Source organism: Balaenoptera physalus (genome assembly GCF_965194825.1).
Source record: "Balaenoptera physalus genome assembly, chromosome: 11".
NCBI lineage: Eukaryota > Metazoa > Chordata > Mammalia > Artiodactyla > Balaenopteridae > Balaenoptera > Balaenoptera physalus.
This window is the reverse complement of record NC_138896.1, coordinates 77,012,878-77,036,418: the sequence shown is the minus strand read 5'-3', so window position 1 is coordinate 77,036,418 and position 23,541 is coordinate 77,012,878. Positions and strand designations below refer to the sequence as shown.

General features: G+C 39.6%; 1 long non-coding RNA gene across 7 annotated transcripts in view; it reads right to left on the bottom strand.

Moving 5' to 3' along the window:
• LOC309638491 overlaps positions 1 to 23,541 on the bottom strand; it is a 90,906-nt gene extending 67,365 nt beyond the window's left edge. For 6 of the 7 annotated variants that reach the window (XR_014251162.1, XR_014251163.1, XR_014251164.1 and 3 more), the window contains exon 1: positions 1 to 23,541. This exon is cut by the window's left edge. This is a non-coding gene — a long non-coding RNA (uncharacterized lncRNA). The other variant, XR_014251168.1, reaches the window with a different exon arrangement.

Sequence of the window (23,541 nt, the reverse complement as noted above, 5' to 3'; positions counted from 1 at the left end):
GGCTTAGCATAACGTGCAGCACATAGTAGGAGGCTTGCCCATGTTATTTACTCTTGCCATATTTATTATTACTCCAGCTCCATGAGGAATCCCAAGGATGGCTGGATTTTATACAGACTGTTTTAGAAGAAGTTGAAGTATCACATTGTAGGATGAACTAGATAAACTAGGGTATCTTCAACCCATAGAGCCTATGTCTCTTTGGTTTTTCTATCTCACTTTAGTCACAATTTAACTAAAAATTATGCAACTTAAAAATTCCTTTTCCTGGCAAGTCTGAACAGTCATGACTTCTTACATCTATTACACCAAATGGCCTTACTGCAAATCTCAGCAATTTAGAGTGTCATCATGGTCTAAAAGGAGGACAACAGACCTAGTGCATGGCAGCTGATGCCCCACATCCAAAGCACAGAGCAGACGTTACTAATGAATCAGGGCACCAGTTCTGCCAAGACTAGACTCAGTCATGCATCTGAGCACATCACTCCAGACTCCCTCTCAGCTGACTAGATAATGACACATGTTTCCTTCCTAAGGAAGGAGGCCATGAGAAGCACAGGCTCTGGTTCTGGTTGAACCACTGACCAGCTACATGGCATTTAACTTCATTTTTCTATATTATAAAGCTTATGTTTTACTAAAGCTCAAATAAACATTTTCCCATCCTCCTTACACTGGGAGAGTGACACGAGGGAACAAAGTTTTATAGCAGCTTAACTCACATGGAAGTGTCCTTTAAGCTCTAGAGAGAACTGGCTCAACATCCACCGCGTGACTTATATGTCTGTTCTTCAGAGCCCCGACATGTTTGTGACTTCCAGGGCAAGTCTCTTGTTCTCAATCACATTTGTCTCAAAACTGCTGCTTCTACTTAATGTTATCTCATGTCCACTGCCCCGTGTTGGGTACACTGACTGGCTAAGGATCCTTCCCAGCCTTTTTTCTAGACTTATACTCTCCTCCCACAGCACAGGGCCTTTGTGAATGTAGTAAGTTTGGGCAGATGGAGGTGGGTTTGGACGTTGGCCACTCCTGTTCTAGAAATCCATTTGGCTACTTTATGGCTACCATTTATGTATTTTTTCTATCCTTCCATCCCCTCTCCTCCTTTTCCTTCCTTCCTTCATTTCTTTTTTAAAAACTCACTGCACCACCTCTCCAAGTTCTCTGGCCCCTTCACATATCCTTTGTGCCTTCTCTTCTCTCCACTTAACTGTCTCACTCCTTTCTTGGGCACAACTACAAAAGTCAGAATCTTCCCATTTGAAATTCAGTCCTACTTCAGACCTGCCCTCTTTCTCCAGATCCTGACTTAAGCTCTATCTTCTCATACCCAAGTAATACCTCATGGTACTTAGTAGTAACAGCCCCTTCTCTAAGAAGAATCTTGGTAACAGTTATTAAAATTATGTACACGTGTCCTGGTGTGTGCTTACATGTTTCCTTCTAATATCCTATCTATTCTCCCATTCTTCCTATTAATAAGGACCATGAGTTTTAGCTTGCTCATTACCACTTGGTAAAAAACAAACAAACAAAAAACCAAACCTGCTTCCTCTAGTTTACCTTGTAGCTATTGGCAGCCAAGCAACTAAACTGGGATTTAGACAGCAGTATTGTGTGGGATTTGTAGGAAGTCCCCAAAAAAGGGAGAAAAGGTCTCTTTCTACTCCTTCTTTTAATGCTGTTTGCAATGCTAATGAGATGGTTAGAACTCCAGAAGCCCTCTTGTACCATGAGGACAAGGGCCCACCCTAGGAATGATAGAATATTGCCTGATGACTTTGTCCAGGTGCCTAGCCTCTCTAGCTTCCGATTTCTTATCTATTTGAAAATAAAACGTCCTTCTTTTTAAGCTCTTTTTAGTCAAGCTTCACTGTTATATTAGAACACAATTCATTGTTTTTAAAGCTTGTGTCTTCATGCCTCTCTCAAAGTTTACTCCAAAGCATCTATGAGATGCATCCCTCCTACACACACTCTTTTATTTCTAAGGCTGAATGGGGGAAGCTCTATCATAACAGACAGATGGGTTGAACGTGAGCCCCTTGCTTTCAAATGGTAGAACAGAGGTGCTCTGGTGGGGCACAGGGACATGGGTGCCATTGAGACTCATCTGCCCTGAGCTAAACTGCAGACCCAGGCCAAATAGATTCAGATAGTTTCCAGAAGACAGTAGCGGGCAGGGCATTCCAACACTAATGTCAACCTTATAAAGAAGACAAATGAATGTGGTACCAAGGAAGGCACTGAACCCCATTATTCCCGTGATGGGCTCCTGGGGAAGCCGCAGACAGTTTTGCAATTCAAATGACAGACGTCACCCAAATTTGAGGAGTTCACATCAACTGAAGTGCACATTTAAGAATAATCAAAACATAAAACAGATGTCAATATCAAAATACTGAGCGTGTAGTCCCCAAATTAAAGTCAAACATGAAAAATAAGTTGAACTAAAGCATGCATTCTTTTCTTGTTCAAATATTTTACCACTTTTTCAAATGGGACGAGGTTAGGAAAATCTAAGAAGTTACCAATATTGTGGTAGAGTTACCACCACCTGGAGCCACACAGGAGTTTGCCATTGGCTCTTTCATCTCAGAGAAATTTGGACCATTTCATACTTCACAAGAGCTGTAGTTAATTGATTTTTGTATCCATCTTTGGATGATGAGGACTCAGAAGACTTCTGGATTTGTTAAATCTGGACATGTCATTTTGTGTGAGAGTCTTTGTGCGTTTATATGAACAGGCATATGTTCTTATTTTTAAATTTGATAAATAATGATATATATTGATCATAATGGGAAATACCACTGCAATCTGAAAAATGCAAATGCTACTTTTATTTTCTAGCACCCCCTAAACGCCAAATATACCATGCCCTCAACCACAAACAATTTCTACACCTCTCAGAAAATAATTTTTCCTGATTAAAATAATCAGATACGTTCATTTAAAGATTTTCAAACAGTACAGAGAAATGAAGAAGAAAGTAGAAATTACCCTAAATCCCATTAAATATAGATAACTACTGTTCATACATGGTGACCATTTTCCTCAGATGTGTGTTACCTAATAGCGTTGGTTTATATTTTGTTCTAATCTCTATGAGGGCAGGAACTTTTTCTATCTTATTTACTGCTGCTTACCACATTGCCTAGGTGAGTGTCTGGCATAGAGTAGGTATTCAAAATATTTGATTTTGAATTTATAATTTCCCATTAACATGCTTCTTTTTGCTTAACATATTGTAGACATCTTTTCAAGTCAATCAATGTAAATCTATAACATAATTTTTTAAAGGCATGCATTTTATTGGACATAGAATACTGTTTTGCTGTTTGTGCCACACATGTGTGCATGTGTGTGTCTGATTATCTTCTTAGAACATATCGCCGTGAGTGAAGTTATTCGGTCAAAGGCTATACACATTCACAGGTTTGACAAAGATTACCAAAGGGCTCTCCAGGAAGTATGTATGAAGTTTCACACTCATCAAGTCCATAAAGAGGATCATTACCCACCATCCTCCCCTAAGCTGGATGGTGACATATCTTTGCCAATCTCTTGGCTAAAAATGTTATCGCAATGTTGCTTTGATTTGTATTAATGTAATTATTTGTGAGCATGAACATCTTTTCATGTACTTATTGGTTCTTAATAGTCTAAATTTGTGTTCAATTTCTATTTCTCATTACTAATTCTGAGTATTGAGCAGTCTCGCTTTTGGTCATGGATTAGACTAGCTACTGATTTATCCGTTTTACTGGGTTTTCAAAGAACCAGTTCTTGGCTTTAGCAAGTCCCTTGGTTTTTTTTTCTGTTTTCTACTATATCAATCTCTATTTTACCTTTATGACTTCCTCCCTTCTGCTTCTTTATTTATTTTTGTAGTGTTTTTGCTGTATTTTTTGAAGATAATGTTCATCTTACTATTTCTACACTTTCATTTTAATAACAAATGTGTGCGAGGGTGAATCTTTACCTTGTTAGTTTTTGCTATATCCTAGAGATTTTTGGGTGAAATATTCTCACTTAGTTTTCCATGTTTTGCATTAGCGGTTTTGATGTTCTCTTTAACATTAGAGATGTTGTAGAGATTTTTAAAAAATTGTCATTTGTTGGGCAGGGAGTTTGTTGGTAGTGTTTGTTCTTTTTTTAAAAAAAGATTTATTTATTATTTACTTTTGGCTGTGTCGGGTCTTGGTTGTGGCATATGGGATCTTTCATTGTGGCGCAGGCTCTTCCTTGTGGCGCACAGGCTTCTTTCTAGTTGTGGCTGTGGGTTTTCTCTTCTCTCCTTGTGGCACTTCTCTAGCGCGTGGGCTCTGTAGTTTGCAGCACGCAGGCGCTCTAGTTGTGGCACGCGGGCTCAGTATTTGTGGTGTGCGGGCTTAGTTGCCCCGCAGCATGTGGGATCCTAGTTCCCTGACCAGGGATCGAATCTGTGTCTCCTGCATTGTAAGGCGGATTCTTTACCACTGGACCACTAAGCAAGTCCCAGTGTTTGTTCTTTTATATATTTTGTGTTATGTTGCATGTGATTAAAGGGTTCAGCCTATACTATTTTTATATATATATTTTTGGAATAATTTTGGAAGTAGTTTGGAACATTTTTGTAAATGCCTCTTGAATTCACTAATATATATTCTCGGTTGTAAGACATAAAACAGACATTTACTTAACTGATTATACAATTTAAAGCCCTTCTGCCTTATTGATTTGTTTTCTATTTGACCTAATGAGGACTAGAAACATTTATAAAGTCACCCTCCCTATTACGCTTCTCAGAATTTCTTCTTATAGCTCCAGTAGTTCTCACTCTGTATATTGTGGTGCCTTGGAGATGATTTCTTTGACTTTTATATTTTGATAGATAGTCTGTCTTGTTCCTCTTCATGACCTCTCTGGAGCTAGCAAAGCATGCAATGGCTAATTTTATATGATTGGGTCATCTTTCCATACAAATGAGGAAACTGAGAATCAGAAACTTTAAGTAACTGGTACAAGTGCAAGGTCACACAGCAGGTGAATGGACAAGCCAGGTGTGTCTGTCCCCAAAGCCCATGGCCTTAACCTGCTGCTATCATTATGTTCTGGTATCTAATTCTGTGAGAAAACTACCTGGTCTCTTTTATTATCTTAAGTAACTTGCTTATTCTACATAGATGCTTGCAGAATGGTTTCTTCATCATTGTAGTACAATAATTTTACTAAATTTTTTCTCAGCATTGGTTGATGTTTACAGATTTTTCCAGGCTCTGTGAGCCCTTTCAGTGTGTAGACTCAGGTCTTCCTTATCCAAATATTTGTTTTATTCTAGTAGAACTCTTACTTTTCTTTATGATCACCAATTATCCATTTGTCAGATTATAAGTATATATATATAACATATTAAATTATTATCATATATACTTAGTATACAGAATACACATATCTATATATATTGTCTTTCCTTCCACACCTACCATTCTTGCTTTTAAGATTTTTAGTTTGTCGTGATATGCTACATTTCCTGTATTTTCCAAATCCTGTTTCCTGTGGCAATGGTTCTGCTCCCTGCTTTGATCATTGCAGTTTTATGTCTTAAAGCATTGCTTTTCTCCTCAATTTCTTTCCTAAGTTCTGCTACATCCCTATTCCTTGTATCATGTTTTCTTACCATATTTTGGCCACTTTTTTTATCCATGTACTTTAAAATTTATTTGAGAATTCAGTACAAGTTGTCATAGTTGTTTGTTTTCAATTGAAATCCTTCTAAAATGAAGCCCTCCTCTTTCCCTCTTTTCCATACCTGTTCAGCCTCTCTCTCATGCTTTCCTTCTTGTGGTGGGGGAAGGGAGGACTGGGGACAGAACTTTCATGCTGGAAACATGCCTATTTTTCTTGCTTTTTTTTTTTTCTTGTTCACTTTTTAAAAGGCAGGTAGTCTGTCTTCCTGTTTGCCAGAAAAATAATGTTTACCACAAATGTGTGAACTCTTATATAATGAGATTCGGAGTGAGATGTTGATAATCTCTCAGCTTCCCAGGAAAGGCAGCCGAGGCTGTTGGTCATTTTGCTTCTGTTTGATTAATCTCCAGTTTTGTTGGAACTTCTACACCAGAAAACACCTCACTGAAGAGGCAGTGGATTCCATCCCAAAGGGTGGGTATCCCTCAGATTTCAATTTTTCCCATCTGTGGTGTGAGCAGACTCCTTTACAGAGTTAAAGTTGCAGAGAAGCCCTGTAGCTAGCAAGCATTTGATTTGGTGTGGCCACAGGCATGTTCCTCCTTTGAATCCACCTCTTTTGCTGCCAGGCCTTTGTTGAAACACTTGCTGCTGGGATATTATTACTTCCTTGCCTTCTGCCATCCGCTAGACTAGAGAAAACTATTACTAAGTTTATCTGCCCCAAGTCCACTCCTGTGGCCTCAGAATACTGTTTATGGAGCGGAGAAAGGCGGCTCTAGAAGGCACACTGAGGAACTTACTCTGGGGTCTCCCATGTCCCCGGATCCAATCCTTCTCTAGCTTGAGACACTGGTATTTTTGAGAATCCCCTTGCTTGTTTTCAACCATTCTGTTCATTTCTTCCAGAAAAAAACTCTGTTTAGATTTCCAGGATCTTCTTTACATTTGGTACCAATAGTTTCACATCTAAATGATATTTCTGTATATTTAAAGTGTCATAAAGTTTAGTTCATCATATCATTCATCATAAGGAGATTATTTTTCCTACTAGTGTCAATAATAATTTTTTTTAAATTAATTTTTGTTCAGCTTGGAAAGGGAAAGTTTGTGACTTCCTAGGCTTCCTATACCTTTGCACCCATCTCTTTCAGAATCTTCCTCCCCCTCTGTAACATTAAACTATTTCAGCTTTTTAATATTATACATTTACCCTTGCCTGTTTTATAGTTTAGTCATGTGTGTATTTGACCAGTGCTTCTCAAACAGGAAATAGTTAAGGACAAGTTGTTTTTCAGTTTCCAATCTGTTGTAGACTCTTACCTTTATAAAACATAATCAGTACTGAAAATGAATTAAAAATGAGACATAAAATGCAAATCTGAATTTTTGTTATCAGATTCAACACACATGATATTACTTGCTGTACCAGTTTCGAAATGCTTACTCTCGGTTTTTCTTCTTATCCATTGTGGAGGGTCACAAACAACCCCCAGGCCAGGCACAGTCCATGCAGCCCCCTCTGAGTAGCTTCACGGTAAGCCCTTCGGGAGTAGGGGCAGGGTCTCGTTAACCTGTATGTCCTTCTTAATGCCCACCTAGCACTATGCCCCCAGAATAGCATCTACTGAGAAATAACTGTTGACTATATGAGTAAGACAATAATACTCCAAGTAGTAACACTTTCGCCTCTTGAGGTCAAACCTCTTAAGTAGATTCCTGACCGTCACAACTTCCTTTTGCATTGGAAAGATGCAGGTGCTGTTATTTGGATTTATAGTCAAGGCTCAGAGAAGAATGGCCCTACACACAGGAGGACTTTTTATCCATGCTGTTTTATTTGACCCAAGGTATTTTCCCTCATATGCTGTTTCATGTCTCTACAGGGAGTACAAATCATGGTGTGAAAGACGAGGCAGGATATTAACCGGACTGGTGCCTGGACCAGGTGTGAGCGTTCTGTCTTCTGTCCATCACTTTATTTATCATCTTTCTCTTGAGGACTTTGTGAGGACCCTCTGATTCCCAGTCACACCAACAGACTCTCTGCTTGAGAAGCATGTCATGATGAAATGCCTATTAGGATTAATACCGGCCCTGAACTAAGAAATAATGGTCAAGCTTATATATTCTAATGTATTCCTCTCCAGGGCACAGATTTACCAATTTGGAGAGAATGGTTGAGGAACCAGCCCTAGTTAGGATGGAAGCTGAGAGTCAAACACTATCAGTGGGGAAATCACAGTGAGTAGGAAGAGTGAAATGTGTCTTACCTACCGGCCAAATGGAGCCCAACTCTAGCCCCAAGTGTCAGAGGTGTGCAGAGAGCAGAACTGCCTCCTGGGGACATGCAGAGATGGATAAGCAAGGGTCCGCTCTGGACTGGTGGGGAAGAAAAACACAAAGAAAAGCTCTTGGTAAGGTAAGGCAACATGTGTAAAGGCCATAGCAGACTTGTGCCTAAAGTGCTAAGATGATGCAACAGAAGGAAAGAGTAACTTCTAAGGGCAAAGGGTCACTTCCCAGATTATTGAAATACACTGTCACCCCAAATTGTAGGCGTGTCCTCTAAATATTTTATCTATTGACCTCCCTTGACTATTTAACTTCCGTCCTTTGCCTTCCCAGGTGGCCATCTCGTTCTGCATATATTTTTCTCCTATTTCACATGATTACATTTACAGTTTCTTTGTTTATGTCTAATGCTACCTTTGGATCAAAATCATTGCTGGTGTGTTGCTCTTGCAGAAGAGTAGCATCTGGCAAGCCATAGGCCTTCCATCACTGGTTTGCCCTTGTTTCTGGTTTTCTGGATGCCGCTATCTAGAGAAAGGCTGTCAGTGATAATAACTGCAAAGCATCATGGTGAGCTCCTGTTACTGCAGAGATGAGGAAGCAAAGCCATAAACAGGCAGAGGGATAATTGGGCCCAAGGATAAAAAGTGATCAGATTGTCCAGAAACAGTACAGAAGTACAGAAGTTGGCAGTTTAAAAATATTGTTATGGTTTTTCTTTCCTTTGAGACGGGAAAGGGACTTTACCGCATGAGAAACTTCAGGTGGATCTTTTCAAAACTCTATAACCTGGCATATTGTTTGATAAATATTTGCTGATTTAATGAATGAACCTGAAGAAGCTGTTCTCATGTATGTCAACATTGGCTCGAGGGAGAACTTGGGCTGGTTGGATTCAATGAGCTTGGATAGCTTAGAATGAGTTGCTGCACTGGCACCAGGCTTGGGGAGAAGTGTAACCACCCTGAAGTCGTTTGAAAGCACAGCTAGATTCAGGATTATCAGGGTAGCTCAGACTACTTGAGTGAGGTTTCATTTCATAGCTAGACATGTGAGTTACCACCAGTGGTTCTTCACTGGGGGCAATCTTGTTCCCCACGGAACATTTGGCAGTGTCTGGAGACATTTTTGGTTGTCACTGCTGGGAGGAAGAGGGCGATGCTACTGGCATCTAGTGGGTAAAAGCCAGGGAGGCTGCCGAACACCCTACAACGCATGGGGCAGCTCCCGTGACAAAGCATTATCTGAGAGTTTGAGAAAACCTGCTATAGACAGATTTCCTAATTTAAAGGGCAGCTCTAGAGAAGTTATTCCTAGAGGCTTTCCTTTGACAGTTATCAGCTCAAAGACCCTTTGGACTCAATTACCTATGTGGTCAGACGACCCGTGGACCTTTGAAATATATATTGTTGCTGTACATGCAGATTTTATAAGCCCCTCCTCCATAAACAAAGCAGGCTCAGGCCAAGTTCTTTATGTCCCCTGCCCTAATGCTGCTAACTGCTTAGACGTTGCTGAGCCTGGGACATTGCCACAGTGTAAAGCACTTGAGACTGGGGCGGTAATGAGAGCCGTGATCTGATTGGTCCCTACTCTGGAAGGTGTGGCGGTAAGGCAGACAGTGAGAGGGCAGCAGGTACATTGTATGAGAAGCCTGTCCAATTCACCAACAGTGCTTAGCTCCCCTCGCCGCCCACCTTGCCGCCTTTTGACAAGGGATTACTACCCAGGGATTCTATTGCACTGCAGCTCCAGGCCACTGAGGTTTCACTTTTGCCAACTTGCAGAATTCCTGACCTGGCAGATCAGTTGGACAAGGGCCCTGGGAGCTAGAAGGTGATTTTCACAAGGAGATTTGGTGCTTTCCACAACCATGTCTGGGATGTGTGCTTCAGTTCTGCCCTGACCGAACCGATTCACAACACAACAAGCAAAAGACGGTTTTTAACAACTGCTGTAGCTGTTCTGAGCAATGACAAAGATATCACCAATATGTATTTCAATCAGTGTGCTTGTGTCAGTTGCATAGACTTGGGTGATGTGAACTCATCCCCAGGAAGTATATACTCTTCAGTTTACACCCTGGATCTGTGAGAGGTGCAGAACCTTTTAGCAGTCCAGCTCAGCAGACACTGATGGGGCTTCTGCCACGTGATCCAGCCTAGTGGGCGGAACAAAGCATGGCAGAATGCACAATGCACAGGAGGGGCACTCTGCTCAGCCTGGGGCAGACGGAGGAGGTGGGAGAAGAGGTGCCTGCAAAGAGCCCGAGTGTAGACTGAAGGGGTGAGAGGAGGGAAGTTCTCCAATGGAATGAAGCACAGGAGCCATTCAGACGAGAAGGCGTTTTGCCATTGACAGTGAAGAGTGGAAAGCCCTCATTGGCTCTGCGCTTCCCTTTAGCTTCTTGTATATCTGTACCTTTCCTCTTTCCCGTCCTCCCTCCTTTTTGCTTCGCCTTCGCATATCCTTTCTTCTTGTTGACTACCACTGCTCGGAATTATGAGATGTCTGCACCAGCAAGCCCCCTGCCTCCTCCGTTCTACTTCTTGGTAATGGAAGTGCCATGGACTTAAATCCTAGATCATCAAATGTATATAGTACCTGCAAAGTAACAGACACAATCCAGTGAAATAATTATCAATTAAACAGGACAGCTTCTCCAAGTAAAGGAAAGACATGTGCATTCATATTATTATCAACATTGTAACACAAAGTGCCTATCATGGCCCAGGCCCTAAAGGAGACATTTTATAGACATTATCTTTCATTGTCATGCCACTCTTTAAGACAGGCCTGATTATTTCCATTTAACAATGAGTTACTGAAGCTAAGAGATTAGTCACAAGAAAGAAAGAAAGAGATATTGGCCCTGAAATATCTGGAATGGAATATTTGATTTGTAATAGAATTAAGATAAAAAACTTTAATATATTTATTTGCAGGTTTGAGGGTGATTGTCATAAAGAAAGAGAAAATTTTGATGATAATTAAAATATAATTACAACCCCATAAATCACATATTTTGCATATAAAAGCTTGGTATATCTCATCCATCTCATTGCTTAAAAAACTATATTATAGTCCATGAGGGGAAAGGAGACAAGAGATAAGAAAGAGTCATAAAACAAAAGATCCAAAGATTGCAGTAGCTGTGGCACATGGATGAATTTCTTCCTGTGGAATTTTCCAGTGTAACCAAGTGATCTTGGGTCCCATAGTCAGTGTTTGCTTTTGAAATTGGACTTGGATGAGTTGGAAACTTCTTACATGGTCTCCATCAGCTATTGCTATTGTTATTAATTACCCCACTATTAATTATTATTAACTGTGCGATTTGAGGGATGTTACTGAAGTTTCTGAGCCTTGTTTCCTTATTATGAAGAAATATAGATAAAAACAACAACTTTATAGATTTGATGTAAAGACTAGATATGAATGGACATAAAAATGCTTCGCATAGTGGCTGGCATTGAGTAAGCTCTCAATATATATAGATATTATTACTGAAGTTTGCCTATAATGGCTTGCCCATGCCAAGAGAAATACATCTTCTCTCTCCATGCAGTGGGCTCTTTCATTTCTTTCAGAAAGGTAAAATCATACAATTCCCAGTTATACTTAGCTATAGATTTGAAATTTCTCCCCTCCAAGCAAATTCAAATCCTAATATTGCCTAAAGCCTAATATTTTTAAAAAGCGATTATTCTGATAATTAATATCACTGCCTGCCTTTCTATGTCCGTCACCCTTGACACCTACCATGCCTCCTCCCATTTCCATAGGTTTGCTGTGGTTTTCTGATTATTCAGATATAAAAGTATTTTATTGTTGTTGTTTGTTTTGTTGGCATGGAATTCTTTTTTTTCCAAATAAAGTCTTATGCAGAGGGCTAATATATAAAATAGACCAATGCAGATCTGCTCTCTTTGAAATGGGATAAGTGCTTGCTCGTACTTCACCCCCATTTTGATTATTTATGTCTCTGCATTCCAGGGGAACCCTGAGATGTTTCCAAAGGAACCTTAGGATTTCGCTGAATGTATCTTAAGAACCACTCATCCATATGGATGACATCACAGTTTCAGTTCTCTCCTTCCCAGGAGGTTTGTAGAAACAGTCTTGGCTTAGCTGAGGGTAGAGGGAGGAAGTGGAGACGGATGAACTTCCATGTGGTCCCCTAGTACCCACATGTAATGCATGAGAGAAGGTTCCCTGGTCTGGATCAGGCTGTATCAGGACTCCAAACATCTATGTGGAACCAGAGCATGTAATTCAGTCACCCATATGTCTCCAAATATTTTAATACTTTGGTAATTTGACATCACCCCAATGGTCCAGCCATACAACCCCCCTTACCAAACACAGAACACATTTTCCATCACCATGCCTTTGTACTCAAGGTTTCCTCCTCCTGGAATAATGCCCATCCTTCCATTTCTGCCTGGCTCTCTGACTCACCCCTCCTCCAAAGCCTTCTCCACGAGCTCCTCCCCAATTCCTAGGGCCAGAATACATCTCTTTTGTGCATTTGTTCATTTTTGCCTCCCCCACATTCTTCTATCTCCCTCACATTCTCATCTTGCCTGGGGCACTGTCTTATACAGAACAGACGGGGGAACTGCTCACTGCATCAAACTGAATGGATACTGTGTTGATCAGGTCTTGGGTCAGCCGCCTGTGTTTTCCACTTGGAATCACTTCATTAACACTCCCTGCAAAGTCCAACCAGGGAAGGATCATTTCCAAAGAAAAGCCAAACCTTTTCATTTCTAATTTCCTTCTCTTTGGGTGTCAAATGGAAACTGGGCAAGATATATCATCCAGTTCACTCCTTCAACAGCCCTACTTTTCCTCTCAATCCTGAACTTCAGCTGAAGTCTGTAAAATTTCTTCTTTGAGTGAGACCATTTTCTTCTTGGTTCTCAGTAATTGTAATAAACTATTAACCATCTGTTTGTTCCCTGAAAATAAAGCTAGCTGGTTTGGGCGACTCTTATCTATTCACAATCCAGCAGATTTTTTAAACCCAAGATTTCCTGTGCAAATACATTGTTTTGGATATTTCAAAGCCTCTTGCCTGAGTGATTGCAGAACTGCTGTTTTAATCAGGGGCAGTGCTCATAGAAACTATTTTAGTGGGACAAATTATATCTACAAACATTTACTGGGAAGTGTATTGCATACAACGCTGAGTATTAAGACAAATACAGAAACAAATACCATGTTCTAATTAGGGAGACAGAAACCCTGTCCTCAAGTAGCTAATCAAGTACAAGGCAAAAAATGCTGGCACATGACTAACTAGAAACATTCTTTGTTGTTTATAACCAGCTTGTGTTAGGAATTTATGGCATCCTACAAAGAAACATATAATACGGAAAAAAAAAAAGAAAACACGAGTATGAAAGATCAGGGAAATGGAAAACAACGTTAACTAGTGACAAAATGGAGGCCAATTTACAGAATATACCCCCTGGAAACTGCAGAAAAGCAATAGCCATCTCTGCTGTGTGCACAAAGATATTCCCAGCGAATTGCACAGTATATGGCACATAGTAGATATTCAATAAACAAAGGATACAATGGGCATGTCTTCCATTTTAGGTTTTTTTGTAGCACCTCTATTAACTACACCAAAATCACATTTGGAGAATCCAAAATTTGAGACCACCTTCTCTGGACCAGACTACACTGAAAAGTTTGAAGCTGGAGACCCTGCTGCCATATCTTTCAGTCTGGGATGAATTTGTCTTGTTTGAAGAAAGAGGCTGGAGGAATATGTTTTATAGTCTTATTGCACTGGTCTAGTGGCTATGACCTTTCTAAAGCATTTCTCTTGGAATGCATAATTATTACATTTTATTTTGATAGATAGGGTTTTTTCTCCATGTTTATGGCTTTCTTCTTCCCAACTGAAGACACCTTAGAGAAGAGGAAACAGATAGTCTTCACCTATGCAAATTTCCCTGTTTCTTGAGCATATAGTGCAATACCTTGAATGTAGTAGCCATCTAATAATGACTTTAAATTTTTTTTTATTTTGAATGAGGATTGGTTCAAGATGGCAGAGTAGAAGGACATGCACTCACTCCCTCTTGCGAGAGCACCGGAATCACAATTAACTGCTGAACAATCGACAGGAAGACACTGGAACTCACCAAAAAAGACACCCCACATCCAAAGACAAAGGAGAAGCCACAGTGAGATGGGAGAAGTGGCGTAATCACAATAAAATCAAATCCCATAACTGCTGGGTGGGTGACACACAAACTGGAGAACACTTATACCACAGAAGTCCACCCACCAGAGTGAAGGTTCTGAGCCCTACATCAGGCTTCCGAACCCAGGGGGTCCGGCAATGGGAGGAGGAATTCCTAGAGAATCAGACTTTGAAGGCTAGCGGGATTTGGTTGCAGGACTTCAACAGTACTGGGGGAAACAGAGACTCCACTCTTGGAGGGCACACACAAAGTAGTGTGCACATCAGGACCCACGGGAAGGAGCATTGACCCCATAGGAGACTGAACAAGACCAACCTGCTAGTGTTGGAGGGTCTCCTGCAGAGGTGGGGGGTGGCTGTGGCTCACCGTGAGGACAAGGACACTGGCAGCAGAAGTTCTGGGAAGTACTCCGTGGCGTGAGCCCTCCCAGAGTCCGCCATTAGGCCTACCAAAGAGCCCACATAGGCTCCAGTGTAGGGTCGCCTCAGGCCAAACAACCAACAGGGAGGGAACCAAGCCCCACCCATTAGCAGACAAGCTGATTAAAGTTTTACTGAGCTCTGCCCACCAGAGCAACACCCAGCTCTACCTACCACCAGTCCCTCCCATCAGGAAACTTGCACAAGCCTCTTAGGTAGCCTCATCCACAAGAGGGCAGACAGCAGAAGCAAGAAGAACTGCAATCCTGCAGCCTGTGGAACAAAAATCACATTCACAGAAAGATAGACAAGGAGAAAAGGCAGAGGGCTATGTACCAGATGAAGGAACAAGATAAAACTGAAGAAAAACAGCTAAATGAAATGGAGATAGGGAACCTTCCAGAAAAAGAATACAGAATAATGAGAGTGAAGATGATCCAGGACCTCGGAAAAAAAATGGAGGCAAAGATCGAGAAGATGCAAGAAATGTTTAACAAGGACCTAGAAGAATTAAAGTACAAACACCTAGAAGAATTAAAGGACAAACAAACAGAGATGAACAATACAATAACTGAAATGAAAAATACACTAGAAGGTATCAATAGCAGAATAACTGAGACAGAAGAACAGATAACTGACCTGGAAGACAGAATGGTGGAATTCACTGCCATGCAACAGAATACAGAAAAAAGAATGAAAAGAAATGAAGACAGCCTAAGAGACCTCTGGGACAACGTGAAACGCAACAACATTCGCATTATAGGGGTCCCAGAAGGAGAAGAGAGAGAGAAAGGACCCAAGAAAATATTTGAAGAGATTATAGTCAAAAACTTTCCTAACATGGGAAAGGAAATAGCCACCCAAGTCCAGGAAGCACAGAGAGACCCAGGCAGGATAAACCCAAGGAGAAACATGCTGAGACACATAGTAATCAAATTGACAAAAATTAAAGACAAAGAAAAATTATTGAAAGCAACAAGGGCAAAATGACAAATAGCATACAAGGGAACTCCCGTAAGGTTAACAGCTGATTTCTCAGCAGAAACTCTACAAGCCAGAAGGTAGTGGCATGATATATTTAAAGTGATGAAAGGGAAGAACCTACAACCAAGATTACTCTACCCGGCAAGGATCTCATTCAGATTCGATGGAGAAATCAAAAGCTTTACAGACAAGCAAAAGCTAAGAGAATTCAGCACCACCAAACCAGCTCTACAATAAATGCTAAAGGAACGTCTCTAAGTGGGAAACACAAGAGAAGAAAAGGACCTACAAAAACAAACCCAAAACAATTAAGAAAATGGTAATTGGAACATACATATCGATAATTACCTTAAGTGTGAATGGATTAAATGCTCCAACCAAAAGACACAGGCTCACTGAATGGAGACAAAAACAAGACCCATATATATGCTGTCTACAGGAGACCCACTTCAGACCTAGGGACACATACAGACTGAAAGTGAGGGGATGGAAAAAGATATTCCACGCAAATGGAAATCAAAAGAAAGCTGGAGTAGCAATACTCATATCAGATAAAATAGACTTTAAAATAAAGAATGTTACAAGAGACAAGGAAGGACAATACATAATGATCAGGGGATCAATCCAAGAAGAAGATATAACAATTACAAATATATACGCACCCAACATAGGAGCACCTCAATACGTAAGGCAACTGCTAACAGCTAAAAAAGAGGAAATTGACAGTAACACAATGATAGTAGGGGACTTTAACACCTCACTTACACCAATGGACAGATCATCCAAACAGAAAATTAATAAGGAAACACAAGCTTTAAATTACATAATAGACCAGATAGATTTAATTGATATTTATAGGACATTCCATCCAAAAACAGCAGATTACACTTTCTTCTCAAGTGTGCACGGAACATTTTCCAGGATAGATCACATCCTGGGTCACAAATCAAGCCTCAGTAAATTTAAGAAAATTGAAATCATATCAAGCATCTTTTCTGACCACATGCTATGAGATTAGAAATCAATTACAGGGGAAAAAATGTAAAAAACACAAACACATGGAGGCTAAACAATACATTACTAAATAACCAAGAGATCACTGAAGAAATCAAAGAGGAAACCAAAAATACCTAGACACAAATGACAATGAAAACACGATGATCCAAAACCTATGGGATGCAGCAAAAGCAGTTCTAAGAGGAAAGTTTATAGCTATACAAGCCTACCTCAAGAAACAAGAAATATCTCAAATAAACAATCTAACCTTACACCTAAAGGAACTAGAGAAAGAAGAACAAACAAACCCCAAAGTTAGCAGAAGGAAAGAAATCATAAAGATCAGAGCAGAAATAAATGAAATAGAAACAAAGAAAACAGTAGCACAGATCAATAAAACTAAAAGCTGGTTCTTTGAGAAGGTAAACAAAATTAATAAACCATTAGCTAGACTCATGAAGAAAAAGAGGGAGAGGACTCAAATCAATAAAATTAGAAATGAAAAAGGAGAAGTTACAACAGACACTGCAGAAATACAAAGCATCATAAGGGACTACTACAAGAAATTCTATGCTGATAAAATGGACAACCTGGAAGAAATGGACAAATTCTTAGAAAGGTATAAACTTCCAAGACTGAACCAGGAAGAAATGGAAAATATGAACAGATCAATCACAAGTAATGAAATTGAAACAGTGATTAAAAATCTTCCAACAAACAAAAGTCCAGGACCAGTTGGCTTCACAGGTGAATTCTATCATACATTTAGAGTACAGCTAACACCCGTCCTTCTCAAACTCTTCCAAAAAATTGCAGAGGAAGGAACACTCCCAAACTCATTGTACGAGGCCACCATCACCCTGAGACCAAAACCATACAAAGATACTACAAAAAAAAGAAAATTACAGACCAGTATCACTGATGAATATAGATGCAAAAATCCTCAACAGAATACTAGCAAACAGAATCCAGCAGCACATTAATAGGATCATACACCGTGATCAAGTGGCATTTATCCCAGGGATGCAAGGATTCTTCAATATATGCAAATCAATCAATGTGATACACCATACTAACAAACTGAAGAATAAAAACCATATGATCATCTCAATAGATGCAGAAAAAGCTTTTGACAAAATTCAACACCTATTTATGATAAAAACTCTCCAGAAAGAAGGCATAGAGGCAACCTACCTAAACAGAATAAAGCCCATATACGACAAACCCACAGCAAACATCATTCTCAATGGTGAAAAACTGAAAGCATTTCCTCTAAGATCAGGAACAAGACAAGGATGTCCACTCTCACCACTATTATTCAACATAGTTTTGGAAGTCCTAGCCATGGCAATCAGAGAAGAAAAAGAAATAAAAGGAATACAAATTAGAAAAGAAGAAGTAAAAGTGTCACTGTTTGCAGATGACATAATACTATACATAGAGAATCTTAAAGATGCCACCAGAAAACTACTAGAGCTAATCAATGAATTTGGTAAAGTTGCAGGATACAAAATTAATGCACAGAAATCTCTTGGATTCCTATACACTAATGATGAAAAATCTGAAAGAGAAACTAAGGAAACACTCCCATTTACCACTGCAACAAAGAGAATAAAATACCTAGGAATAAACTTACCTAGGGAGACAAAAGACCTGAATGCAGAAAACTATAAGACACTGATGAAAGAAATGAAAGATGATACAAACAGATTGAGAGATAGACCATGTTCTTGGATTGGAAGAATCAATATTGTGAAAATGACTATACTACCCAAAGCAATCTACAGATTCAATGCAATCCCTACCAAATTACCAATGGCATTTTTTACAGAACTAGAACAAAAAATCTTAAAATTTGTATGGAGACACAAAAGACCCCGAATAGCCAAAGCAGTCTTGAGGGAAAAAAACGGAGCTGGAGGAATTAGACTCTCTGACTTCAGGCTATACTACAAAGCTATAGTAATCAAGGCAATATGGTACTGGCACAAAAACAGAAATATAGATCAATGGAACAGGATAGAAAGCCCAGAGATAAACCCACACACCTATGGTCAACTAATCTATGACAAAGGAGGCAAGGATACACAATGGAGAAAAGACAGTCTCTTCAAAAAGTGATGCTGGGAAAACTGGACAGCTACATGTAAAAGAATGAAATTACAACACTCCCTAACACCCTACACAAAAATAAACTCAAAATGGATTAAAGACCTAAATGTAAGACCGGACACTATAAAACTCTTAGAGGAAAACATGGGAAGAACACTCTTTGACATAAATCACAGCAAGATCCTTTTTGATCCACCTCCTAGAGTAATGGAAATAAAAACAAAAATAAACAAATGGGATCTAATGAAACTTAAAAGCTTTTGCACAGCAAAGGAAACCATAAACAAGACGAAAAGACAACCCTTAGAACGGGAGAAAATATTTGCAAACAAATCAACGGACAAAGGATTAATCTCCAAAATATATAAACAGCTCATGCAGCACAATATTAAAAAAACAAACAACCCAATCAGAAAATGGGCAGAAGACCTAAATAGACATTTCTCCAAAGAAGACAAACAGATGGCCAAGAAGCACATGAAAAGCTGCTCAACATCACTAATTATTAGAGAAATGCAAATCAAAACTACAATGAGGTATCACCTCACACCAGTTAGAATGGGCATCATTAGAAAATCTACAAACAACAAATGCTGGAGAGGGTGTGGAGGAAAGGGAACCCTCTTGCACTGTTGGTGGGAATGTAAATTGATACAGCCACTATGGAGAACAGTATGGAGGTTCCTTAAAAAACTAAAAATAGAATTACCATATGATCCAGCAATCCCACTACTGTGCATATACCCAGAGAAAACCATAATTCAGAAAGACACATGCACCCCAATGTTCATTGCAACACTATTTACAATAGCCAGGTCATGAAAGCAACCTAAATGCCCATCGACAGACGAATGGATAAAGAAGATGTGGTACACATATATAATGGAATATTACTCAGCCATAAAAAGGAATAAAATTGGGTCATTTGGAGATACGTGGATGGATCTAGAGTCTGTCATACAGAGTGAAGTAAGTCAGAAAGAGGAAAACAAATACCGTATATTAACACATATATGTGGAACCTAGAAAAATGGTACAGATGAACCGGTTTGCAGGGCAGAAATACAGACACAGATGTAGAGAACAAACGTATGGACAGCAAGGGGGGAAAGTGGTGGGGGCTGGGTGGTGGTGTGATGAATTGGGAGATTGGAATTGACATGTATATACTAATATGTATAAAATAGATGACTAATAACCTGCTGTATAAAAAATAAAATAAAATTCAAAAAGAAATTTATTTTATTTTATTGACCATCAACAAGTGGTAACTCGGTTTGAGATGGGGCTCTCCTGTGCAAACAGTGATGATTTTCTGCGAAGCCCTATTGACAGTTACATATTGACAGCTAGTAGCGTCCAGAAAGCCAGCATAAAGAAAAGATAAGTCAACGTGCACCTGTGCGTCTTATCATTCCATCAAACAGAGTTCTTTGGCAACATGATTCGAGACTTTTGTGATACCAAATTTGGAGTCTGGGTAGAGGAAATTAAGATCAGAGTGTCAGGAGGAAGGCGGATGTGATATAAAAGGCAAGGACTAAGAGGTATGGGTTGCTGGACACAGTTTTTGATGGAGAGTATGGATTGGGTGCGGTGGCGGGGTGGGAGCTTTCAAGCAGCCACAGGGTAAAAAAGAAAGGAATAAGCAGGATAATTTAAAAAGTATTAGCATGGATTATAAATTAGATCTTAAAAATGTTCTTTAAGAGAGACAAAGTTAGATATATATTTTTTAAATTGTTGTTAATTTTGGCTCCTGTATCATGTTTGTTCAAACAAGAAATCACACTAGGACTAGATCACATGTGACCAAGGAACTACTCAGGTTACAAAAGTGATGCATTTTTACTTCAAAACACACACTCTTGGTTACACCAAGTCATAATTACACATTTAGTGATTTAGGGAATCATGTAGCCAGGAAGGAGTAGAACAAAGCAAAACTCTTCACACATTAATTTTTTGTAAAAGTAACTTAAAAGCCTAAAAAGTAATACATTTCATTAGTCAATTCAAAAAGCGATGAAATAGGGCTTCCCGGGTGGCGCAGTGGTTGAGAATCTGCCCCCAATGCAGGGGACACGGGTTCGAGCCCTGGTCTGGGAAGATCCCACATGCCGCGGAGCAACTGGGCCCGTGAGCCACAATTACTGAGCCTGCGCGTCTGGAGCCTGTGCTCCGCAACAAGAGAGGCCGCGATAGTGAGAGGCCTGCGCACCGCGATGAAGAGTGGCCCCCGCTTGCCGCAACTAGAGAAAGCCGTCGCACAGAAACGAAGACCCAACACAGCCAAAAATAAAATTAATTAAAAAAAAAAAAGCGATGAGATAGTATTTTCACCTAGCAAATATTTTGGAAAGTATCTACACATAGGAAGTGAATTCTAAGTTTTTAATACCCAACCTTCCCAAAACTTAAAAAACCATATATTACTTGTTGGGGTTACAAGTTGAGTCAGAGTTTTTGGAAAATAATATGGCAACATATATTAAGAGACTTAAAACTATTTGTAACCTTTAGTGGAATTTGGAACCTTTAGTTCCACCTTTAGTGGAACCTGAAACAATAATCAAAAATGGAGTCAGAATATGGTCTATTATATACCAGTTGAAATCAGTTTTTAATAAATATGTAAAAAAGTAAATATCCATATATATAAAATGACTTCTATTTTGTAAAAATATCTATACTATACACCCACATAGACAAAAGGCTAGAAGGAAATACTCCAAATGTCAAGTTTTATTGGACTGTTAGAATTAGGAATGAGGGTTTTTTTTTTTTCTGCTTTTTAAAATAAAATGTGTATGGGTGGGTATGGGTTTAATAATGTGACAAAAATAAACATTTTAGGAAAAAAAAAACTAGTCCATAACCTAAGCCAATCTCATTCACTTGGCCTAGCAAAGGATTCTGCTAAATTTTCTACCAAAGAAACTTGACATGCAGACCTATCAAATAGATTTGTCACTGTCTCTTCAAAGGAGGGAATTCTGTTTCAAATTCATCCTTAGCCCAAAGCAGCTAATTTGATTTTATCAGTCATCAGCAAAGCCCTTACATTAAATAATTTGTGCATTTCTTAGCTCCATCCCTACAGGGCAAGATTCAGTACTTAATGGAAACCATCACACCATTAGACTGTTAGAGCTCATCTAACATGTTGGCTTTGAGAAGCCTCAAGCCTGAAGTATAGAGTGGTCACTTAGAGCATGTTTATTTGATCTGACAGCACTAGAGAGGAATGCGGAGGTGGAAACAAGACAAATAAATCACGATGTGTACATATCAGCCTTGGGATAGAAGGTCTGGAAAAAAAATGCAAGGACATGAGTGGCAAAAGCAGGTGCAAACATGATTGTCCGGTGGATGTCCATGGACGGGATATTTTAAAAAAAAATTAGCTAATTGCCAGCACCAAAGTACCTCTCCTGGCTGCAAGACATTCCCAGATCAGCCTCCTTCTCCGGAGCGTCTGCTGTCTTGAAAGGTCTTCGAGTATCTGTTTCTCGTTAACGGTCTAACTCATCTCCAGCCTTATCTAAAATCATACCTGGGCTTGCTCTTCTGTGCCTCTTCATTTCGCTTTCTTTCTGTTCCTGGCGTTAGAACTGAATTTAATTTGTTCATTGTTAAAGGGCTTTTCATCACTAGATTTCTTGGGAAGTTCTGACACTTGGTGTTTATTCCCCTGACAAGTCGGTTCTGAGGATGGATCAGATGTAGCTTGTCAGGTGCTTTGACGACAAATCTCCTTGCAGCTAGGGAGTTGCTATGAGTGGTGTTGCCGGCTTTGTTTCAGGATCCAGTGTGATTCTGAGACAGGTAGGGAAATGAGGAGCCATTTTATTTCTAGAAATACCATCTCGGTTTCATGTCTGTTGGCTAGAGTAGTAACAGTAAACACACCGCAGGGATGCCTTAGAAGTACACGGGCTCCAGGGATTCAGGCAATGGTCTGTATTAAGAGAGACTTGTAAGAAGCTGGGATAAAATACAGATGCTGGAATAACACCTTTCTACAGAAATGGCAGAGAGGAAAGGGTCCATTAGATTCCTTAACAAGTCATCTCTCTGGTTCATCTACAGTCTGCATTTCACTCTTTTACCAGGAAGTATAAAATCAAAGAAGGTGAGGATAGAAGCTTCTAGTTAGAAGACGAAGTTCTGGAAATCTAACGTTCAGCATGGTGATTATAGTTAACAATAATGTATTATATACCTGAAAGTTGTTAACTGAGTAGACCTGAAATGTCTTTACCACAGAAGAGAAATGGCAATTATGTGACATGATGGAAGCGTCAGCTAACACTACAGTGGTAATCATTTTGCAACATACTAATTAAATCAAATCAACACATTGTAATCTTAAACATTGTATACAATGTTGTATGTCAATTACATCTCAATAAAGCTGGAAAAAAATTTTAAGTGAAGAAGGTGAAATCCAATGTTCCACAGCCTTTATCTAGCTAGAAGAGGCAAGAGGGCTGGCCACAATCTCATGAGCAGCTTGCCACTTCTTTGATACCCTGTATCAAAAGTCATGCTGTAGGTAGAATAATATGAATAAAACACACATCCAACATGTAGAGATAAAAAAAGCATAGAATCTTTTTTGTTCTAGAAATTCTCAAATTTCAGGCGTCTTTCTGGCGTTTCTGAAATCGACAGTCCACGCAGCCTTCCCTGTGGCTTGGCTACTGCTGACAGGACATGCACCACCCTCTAATTTTGTGATCCAGCTGTGGACGCTCACCTCCATTCACTGCAGCTTCATCCAGGCGGACCAGCCCAGGGGCACATGTTTCAGCTTATATCATGTCTTA